General features: G+C 46.2%; 1 pseudogene; it reads right to left on the bottom strand.

Annotated features, from left to right (window-relative positions):
• Positions 1 to 695: 695 nt before the first annotated feature.
• Positions 696 to 9,272, bottom strand: part of LOC112239416 — a 92,903-nt pseudogene continuing 84,326 nt past the window's right edge.

The following is a 9,272-nucleotide window of genomic DNA, read 5'->3' as shown; positions in this document are numbered from 1 at the left end:
AAAACAGCTGGCAACACAGGGCTGGTTTTCTGTCTTTTCCCTCCCGTTGTCTGTCTGTCTGTCTACCTGTCTGTCTGTTTATCTACCTGTCTGTCTGTTTATCTACCTGTCTGTCTGTCTATCTACCTGTCTGTCTGTTTATCTACCTGTCTGTCTGCCTGTCTATCTACCTGTCTGTCTGTCTGCCTGTCTATCTACCTGTGTCTGCCTGTCTATCTACCTGTCTGTCTGTCTATCTACCTGTCTGTCTATCTACCTGTCTGTCTGTTTATCTACCTGTCTGTCTGTTTATCTACCTGTCTGTCTGTTTATCTACCTGTCTACCTGTCTGTCTGCCTGTCTGTCTATCTACCTGTCTGTCTGTTTATCTACCTGTCTACCTGTCTGTCTGCCTGTCTGTCTATCTACCTGTCTGTCTGTCTATCTACCTGTCTGTCTGTCTGTCTATCTACCTGTCTGTCTGCCTATCTACCTACCTACCTGTCTGTCTGTCTACCTTTCTGTCTGTTTATCTACCTGTCTATCTGTCTGCCTATCTACCTGTCTGTCTGCCTGTCTATCTACCCGTCTGTCTACATGTCTGTCTGCCTGTCTGTCTATCTACCCGTCTGTCTACATGTCTGTCTGCCTGTCTGTCTGTCTATCTACCCGTCTGTCTACATGTCTGTCTGCCTGTCTGTCTATCTACCTGTCTGTCTGTCTGTCTGTCTGCCTCTTCCCTCCGTCCATCCATCTGCCTGTCTGTTGGGGTAGTGTAGACAGAGGTAGCATCAGACAAGTCAAATTTGCAGAGGAGGAAGAGTGGAGACAGGGAGAAGAGATGAGATTCCAGTTTCCTGTTACTCTGTGCTCTTATGTGCTTTGAGGCCTTAGCTGAAGAGATGTACTGTACAGCCACTGAGAGGCTGGCTATTGGGGTAAAACACAAGTCTCTCTTTATGTCGGAGTCTTCCTACCACCTCCAGAGTGAAGTCAGCTCAGACAGTGAGGGAGGAGAGGAGGAGGACATAGCTCTAGTCTTCTGAGCTCCAGTATTTCTTGGCAGTACCGAGAGCCCATCACAATTACACACACAGCTCCCCTTCAAATCCCACAGTATGAAATAAATCCTTCATTATTTAACAGAAGAAGACTGTCCTTCTAGCTAATCCTGAGTTTCAGTGGGTAGTTGAGAGAGAAAACCTTAGTTGGCACTTCAGAGAGTGAAATAAGAACTTCCAGGAACAAGGAAGAGGCATGGAGAATGGAATCAGTACTTCCGTTTGTGCAAGGGAGAAGGGGAATGTTTTTTGGGACTGGTCCTCTTTCTTTTAATTTACTCTTCTCCTTTCTCCTTTTCCTCCCCTTCCTCTTCTGGTCAATGTAGTAGAACTCTCCTCCTCTCCTCCTCTGTCTGTCTCAGTTCATGTCAATGGTGTTGAAGACCCACTCTGTGAACTTCTTGAGTTTGGCAGCAGAGCTCTGGGACTCCTCCTGCAGCCGCTGGTTATCTTCCCAAAGCCTTTTGATCTGCAGATGGAGACGCTGCTTCTCCTCACGCTCCTACAAGAGGGAGGGAGAGGGGGATAGAGGGGGAGGGAGGGATAAGTAGTGGGGGGTAAAGAGGAGAGATAAACGAGGGAGAGAAAGAAGGAGGGAGGGAGAAAGGGGAAAAAAGTTAAAAGGAGGAGAAGGAGGGAGAGAGGAGGGAGGGAGAGAGGGCAAAAAGAGGAGGGGAGAGGAGGGGAGAGAGAGGGAGAGAGGGAGGGAGGGAGAGAGTGAGGGAGCGAGAGCGAGAGAGAGCGAGAGAGAGAGAGAGAGAGAGAGAGAGAAGGAGGGAGAGAGGGTGAGACAAGGGATACATGTTTAAGTTAGCAAATCTACATAACAGGCGGTAGCTACAGTGCCTTGCGAAAGTATTCGGCCCCCTTGAACTTTGCGACCTTTTGCCACATTTCAGGCTTCAAACATAAAGATATAAAACTGTATTTTTTTGTGAAGAATCAACAACAAGTGGGACACAATCATGAAGTGGAATGACATTTATTGGATATTTCAAACTTTTTTAACAAATCAAAAACTGAAAAATTGGGCGTGCAAAATTATTCAGCCCCTTTACTTTCAGTGCAGCAAACTCTCTCCAGAAGTTCAGTGAGGATCTCTGAATGATCCAATGTTGACCTAAATGACTAATGATGATAAATACAATCCACCTGTGTGTAATCAAGTCTCCGTATAAATGCACCTGCAGTGTGATAGCTATAACACCGCTAGGGATGATTACCCTATATATAACAGGCGGTAGCTATAACACCGCTAGGGATGATTACTCTATATATAACAGACGGTAGCTATAACACCGCTAGGGATGATTACCCTATATATAACAGGCGGTAGCTATAACACCGCTAGGGATGATTACTCTATACAACACCGCTAGGGATGATTACTCTATATATAACAGACGGTAGCTATAACACCGCTAGGGATGATTACTCTATATAACACCGCTATGGATGATTACTCTATATATATAACAGGCGGTAGCTATAACACCGCTATGGATGATTACTCTATATATATAACAGGCGGTAGCTATAACACCGCTATGGATGATTACTCTATATATATAACAGACGGTAGCTATAACACCGCTAGGGATGATTACTCTATATATAACAGATGGTAGCTATAACACCGCTAGGGATGATTACTCTATATATAACAGACGGTAGCTATAATACCGCTAGGGATGATTACCCTATATATAACAGGCGGTAGCTATAACACCGCTAGGGATGATTACTCTATATAACACCGCTAGGGATGATTACTCTATATATAACAGACGGTAGCTATAACACCGCTAGGGATGATTACTCTATATAACAGACGGTAGCTATAACACCGCTAGGGATGATTACTCTATATATAACAGACGGTAGCTATAACACCGCTAGGGATGATTACTCTATATATAACAGACGGTAGCTATAACACCGCTAGGGATGATTACCCTATAAATAACAGACGGTAGCTATAACACTGCTAGGGATGATTACTCTATATATAACAGACGGTAGCTATAACACCGCTAGGGATGATTACCCTATATATAACAGACGATAGCTATAACACCGCTAGGGATGATTACTCTATATATAACAGACGGTAGCTATAACACCGCTAGGGATGATTACTCTATATATAACAGACGGTAGCTATAACACCGCTAGGGATGATTACTCTATATATAACAGACGGTAGCTATAACACCGCTAGGGATGATTACTCTATATATATAACAGACGGTAGCTATAACACCGCTAGGGATGATTACTCTATATATAACATAGATGGTAGCTATAACACCGCTAGGGATGATTACTCTATATATAACAGACGGTAGCTATAACACCGCTAGGGATGATTACCCTATATATAACAGGCGGTAGCTATAACACCGCTAGGGATGATTACTCTATATATATAACAGACGGTAGCTATAACACCGCTAGGGATGATTACTCTATATATAACAGACGGTAGCTATAACACCGCTAGGGATGATTACTCTATATATAACAGACGGTAGCTATAACACCGCTAGGGATGATTACTCTATATAACAGACGGTAGCTATAACACCGCTAGGGATGATTACTCTATATAACACCGCTAGGGATGATTACTCTATATAACAGACGGTAGCTATAACACCACTAGGGATGATTACTCTATATATAACAGATGGTAGCTATAACACCGCTAGGGATGATTACTCTATATATAACAGACGGTAGCTATAATACCGCTAGGGATGATTACCCTATATATAACAGGCGGTAGCTATAACACCGCTAGGGATGATTACTCTATATATAACAGACGGTAGCTATAACACCGCTAGGGATGATTACTCTATATATAACAGGCGGTAGCTATAACACCGCTAGGGATGATTACTCTATATAACACCGCTAGGGATGATTACTCTATATATATAACAGGCGGTAGCTATAACACCGCTATGGATGATTACTCTATACAACAGACGGTAGCTATAACACCGCCAGGGATGATTACCCTATATATAAGAGACGGTAGCTATAACACCGCTAGGGATGATTACCCTATATATAACAGACGGTAGCTATAACACCGCTAGGGATGATAACTCTATATAACACCGCTAGGGATGATTACCCTATATATAACAGACGATAGCTATAACACCGCTAGGGATGATTACTCTATATATAACAGACAGTAGCTATAACACCGCTAGGGATGATTACTCTATATATATAACAGACGGTAGCTATAACACCGCTAGGGATGATTACTCTATATATAACAGATGGTAGCTATAACACCGCTAGGGATGATTACTCTATATATAACAGACGGTAGCTATAACACCGCTAGGGATGATTACCCTATATATAACAGGCGGTAGCTATAACACCGCTAGGGATGATTACTCTATATATATAACAGACGGTAGCTATAACACCGCTAGGGATGATTACTCTATATATAACAGACGGTAGCTATAACACCGCTAGGGATGATTACTCTATATATAACAGACGGTAGCTATAACACCGCTAGGGATGATTACTCTATATAACAGACGGTAGCTATAACACCGCTAGGGATGATTACCCTATATAACAGGCGGTAGCTATAACACCGCTAGGGATGATTACTCTATATATAACAGACGGTAGCTATAACACTGCTAGGGATGATTACTCTATATATAACAGACGGTAGCTATAACACCATTAGGGATGATTACTCTATATATATAACAGACGGTAGCTATAACACCGCTAGGGATGATTACTCTATATATAACAGACGGTAGCTATAACACCGCTAGGGATGATTACCCTATATATAACAGACGGTAGCTATAACACCACTAGGGATGATTACTCTATATATAACAGACGGTAGCTATAACACCGCTAGGAATGATTACTCTATATATAACAGGCGGTAGCTATAACACCGCCAGGGATGATTACCCTATATATAACAGACGGTAGCTATAACACCACTAGGGATGATTACTCTATATAACAGACGGTAGCTATAACACCGCTAGGGATGATTACTCTATATAACAGACGGTAGCTATAACACCGCTAGGGATGATTACTCTATATAACACCGCTAGGGATGATTACCCTATATATAACAGACGGTAGCTATAACACCGCTAGGAATGATTACTCTATATATAACAGACGGTAGCTATAACACCGCTAGGGATGATTACCCTATACATAACAAACGGTAGCTATAACACCGCTAGGGATGATTACTCTATATATATAACAGACGGTAGCTATAACACTGCTAGGGATGATTACTCTCTATATAACAGATGGTAGCTATAACACCGCTAGGGATGATTACTCTATATAACAGATGGTAGCTATAACACCACTAACTCTATATAGGCTCTTTAGTGGTGCAGCAGTCTAAGGCACTAAATCTCAGTGCTAGAGGCATCACTACAGACCCTGGTTCGATTCCAGGCTGTATCACAACCGGTCGTGATTGGGAGTCCCATAAGGCGGCGCACAATTGGCCCGGCGTGGTCCGGGTTAGAGTTTGGCCGGGGTAGGCTGTCATTGTAAATAATAATTTGTTCTTAAACTGACTTACCTAGTTAAATAAAAAAGAATTAAAAATGTGTTCACAAGTAAGCAGCAAATCCTCTACCAACCTTCTACAGAGCGGAGGCAGCTAACGCCGAACGTCTTTCAGAAGGGACAACGGGTGGAGCAGAAGTTTGGTTTTCTGTGTGTGTGTGTGTGTGTGTGTGTGTGTGTGTGTGTGTGTGTGTGTGTGTGTGTGTGTAGTCCATTAGTCCATTAGAATGAGTATTGTTGTTTTGATGGTTTGTTGCTAAGTGCATGTATTGATTTGTGTGGTTATAGATGCCCATTTTCCACATAAATATGCTGAAATTATGAGATGAGACATATTGTGTGTGTGTGTGTGTGTGTGTGTGTGTGTTACCTTCTTCAAGTCATCCTGTAGCATCTTGACCACGGCTTCCAGCTTGGTCACATTCCTCTCCAGACCTGCTGGACCCTCACTGGGGAGACAGAGATTTAAACATACATTTAACCACACAAACCTAACATGTCACCTAACATGTCACCTAACGTGTCACCTAAATTGGATCTTTATTTAAAGAGATTGATGTAAAGCACTTCCATATTCGTAACATATCAATTTAAATTGATATTTAAAGTCACAAGTGTGTGTTGACCTTACAGTGAAATGCTTACTGACAAACCCTTAACCAACAACACAGTTTTAAGAAAATAAGAGTTAAGAAAATATTTACTAAATAAACTAAAAAGTAAAAAAAATAAAAAATAACACAATAAAATAACAACGAGGATATATAGAGGGGGCACCGGTACCGAGTCAGTGTGTGGGGGTACAGGTTAGTTGGGGTAGTGTGTACATGTAGGTGGGGGTGAAGTGACTATACATAGATAATAAACAGTGAGTAGCAGTAGGGTACAAAAGGGGGGGTTAAATGCAAATCGTCCTGGTAGCCATCTGTTCATCAGTCTTATGGCTGGGGGGGTAGAAGCTGTTAAGGAGCCTTTTGGTCCGAGACTTGGAGCTCTGGTACCACTTGCCGTGCTGTAGCAGAGAAAACAGTCTGACTAGGGTGGCTGGAGTCTTTGGCAATTTGTAGGGCCTTCCTCTGAAACCGCCTGGTATAGAGGTCCTGGATGGCAGGAAGCTTGGCCCCAGTGATGTACTGGGCCGTACTCACTCCCCTCTGTAGCGCCTTATGGTCAGATGCTGAGCAGTTTCCATACCAGGCGGTGATGCAACCGGTCAGTATGCTCTCGATGGTGCAGCTGTAGAACTTTTTGAAGATCTGAGGACCCGTGCCAAATCTTTTCAGTCTCCTGAATAGACGTGTAATCTTCAGAGGGGTTGGGTGAAATGACTGGGTATCCCCATTTCCTTGCCCTCTTCACGACTGTCTTGGTGTGCTTGGACCATGTTAGTTTGTTGGTGATGTGGACACCAAGGAACTTGAAGCTCTCAACCTGCTCCACTACAGCCCCGTCGATGTGAATGGGGGCGTGGCTCGGTCTTCTTTTTCCTGTAGTCCTCAATCATCTCCTTTGTCTTGATCACGTTGAGGAAGAGGTTGTTGTCCTGGCACCACACGGCCAGGTCTCTGACCTCCTCCCTATAGGCTGTCTCATTGTTGGTGAACAGGCAATGATGGTGTTGGACTCGTGCACCCTCGAGGCACCCACGTGTTGAGGATCAGTGTGGCAGATGTGTTGTTGCCAACCCTTACCACCTTGGGGCGGCCCGATCCAGTTGCAGAAGGAGGTGTTTAGTCCCAGGGTCCTTAGCTTAGTAATGAGCTTTGAGGGCAGGCTGTATCTCCAGGCTGGGCTGTGTGGTGAGGGTTAGCTGGATGAGGGTCTGGACAGAGGGGCAGGCTGTATCTCCAGGCTGGGCTGTGTGGTGAGGGTTACCTGGAGGATGGTCTGGACAGAGGGGCAGGCTGTAGTTCCAAGCTGGGCTGTGACTGGTGAGGGCTGGAGGCTCCACTACCTCTGTGGTTAGAATCACTGAACACAAACCCTCTCTGGACTGGAGGGGGAGGGAGGGAGGGAGGCAGAGGGATAGGAGGAGGAAGAGAGAGGGATAGGGGGAGGAAGAGCGAGGGATAGGGGGAGGAAGAGAGGGGGATAGGAGGAGGAAGAGAGGGGGATAGGAGGAGGAAGAGAGGGGGATAGGAGGAGGAAGAGAGGGGGATAGGAGGAGGAAGAGAGGGATAGGAGGAGGAAGAGAGGATAGGGGAGGAAGAGAGGGATAGGAGGAATCAGAGAGAGATAGGAGGAATCAGAGAGGAGGATAGGAGGAAGAAGAGAGGAGGATAGGAGGAGGAAGAGAGGAGGATAGGAGGAGGAAGAGAGGAGGATAGGAGGAGGAAGAGAGGAGGATAGGAGGAGGAAGAGAGGAGGATAGGAGGAGGAAGAGAGGAGGAGGAGAGGGGGATAGGAGGGGAGGGGGATAGGAGGAGGGAGGGGGATAGGAGGAGGAAAGAGAGGGATAGGAGGAGGAAGGGAGGGATAGGAGGAGGAAGAGAGGGGATAGGAGGAGGAAGAGAGGAGGAAGGAGGAGGAAGGGGAGGATAGGAGGAGGAAGAGAGGAGGATAGGAGGAGGGAGGGGGATAGGAGGAGGAAGAGAGGAGGATAGGAGGAGGAAGAGAGGGGGATAGGAGGAGGAAGAGAGGGGGATAGGAGGAGGAAGAGAGGGGGATAGGGAGGGGAGAGAGGGGGATAGGAGGAGGAAGAGAGAGGGATAGGAGGAGGAGGAAGAGAGAGGGGAGGAGGAAAGAGAGAGGGAAGGAGGGAGAGAGGGAAGGAGGAAGAGAGAGGGAAGGAGGGAGAGAGGGAAGGAGGGAATGAGGGGGAGGGAAGGAGAGGGAGGGAGGGAGGGATGGAGACGGAAAGAAGGAAGGGAGAGGGGGAGGAAGGAGGGGGATGGAAGGAAGGAAGGAGGGGGAGGTAGGGAAGGTGGGAGGGAAGCAGGGGAGGTAGGGAGGGAAGGGGAGGGGATAGGGAGGGGGAGAGGGGATAGGGAGGGAGAGGGGATAGGGAGGGGGAGAGAGGGAGAGGGTTTAGGGAGGGGGAGAGAGGGGATAGGGAGGGAGAGGGGATAGGGAGGGAAAGGGAGGGGATAGGGAGGGGAGAGAGGGGATAGGGAGGGGGAGAGAGGGGATAGGGAGGGGGAGAGAGGGGATAGGGAGGGAGAGGGATAGGGAGGGAAGGAGAGGAGAGGAGGTAGGGAGGGAGAGGAGGTAGAGTAAATAAGAGGAAGAGAGAGATATAATTGTCAGAGGAAAACGTGAGAGAGGGAGAGAAAGAGAATGTGATTAAAGATCAGGTTGAGACAAATTGTAGTATCAACTGTTGTCACGGGAGACACATCATTACTATGTAGTGTTCATCGTATTCAGTCATTCCCTGCCTCTTCCTCTTGCAGGTATTGACCACATGCACCAGATGAGTCCAGACACACACACACACACACTCTTACTTTCGAAGGTATTGGCCACATCCACCAGGTGGGTCCAGTCCAGGGGGCTGTCCCTGCTCTCAGAGGGGGGGAGGGGCATCAGCTCCTGGGGAAGGGGGTGGCGCTGTCGCTCAACCATCTCAGCCAATGACGTGTCAGACGCAGACAGATCCCCTGTAGAGAGAGGACAGATTAGGAC

This window comes from Oncorhynchus tshawytscha, linkage group LG18 (assembly GCF_018296145.1).
Source record: "Oncorhynchus tshawytscha isolate Ot180627B linkage group LG18, Otsh_v2.0, whole genome shotgun sequence".
NCBI classification, from domain to species: Eukaryota; Metazoa; Chordata; class Actinopteri; order Salmoniformes; family Salmonidae; genus Oncorhynchus; species Oncorhynchus tshawytscha.
This window is presented reverse-complemented; position numbering and strand designations above follow the sequence as displayed.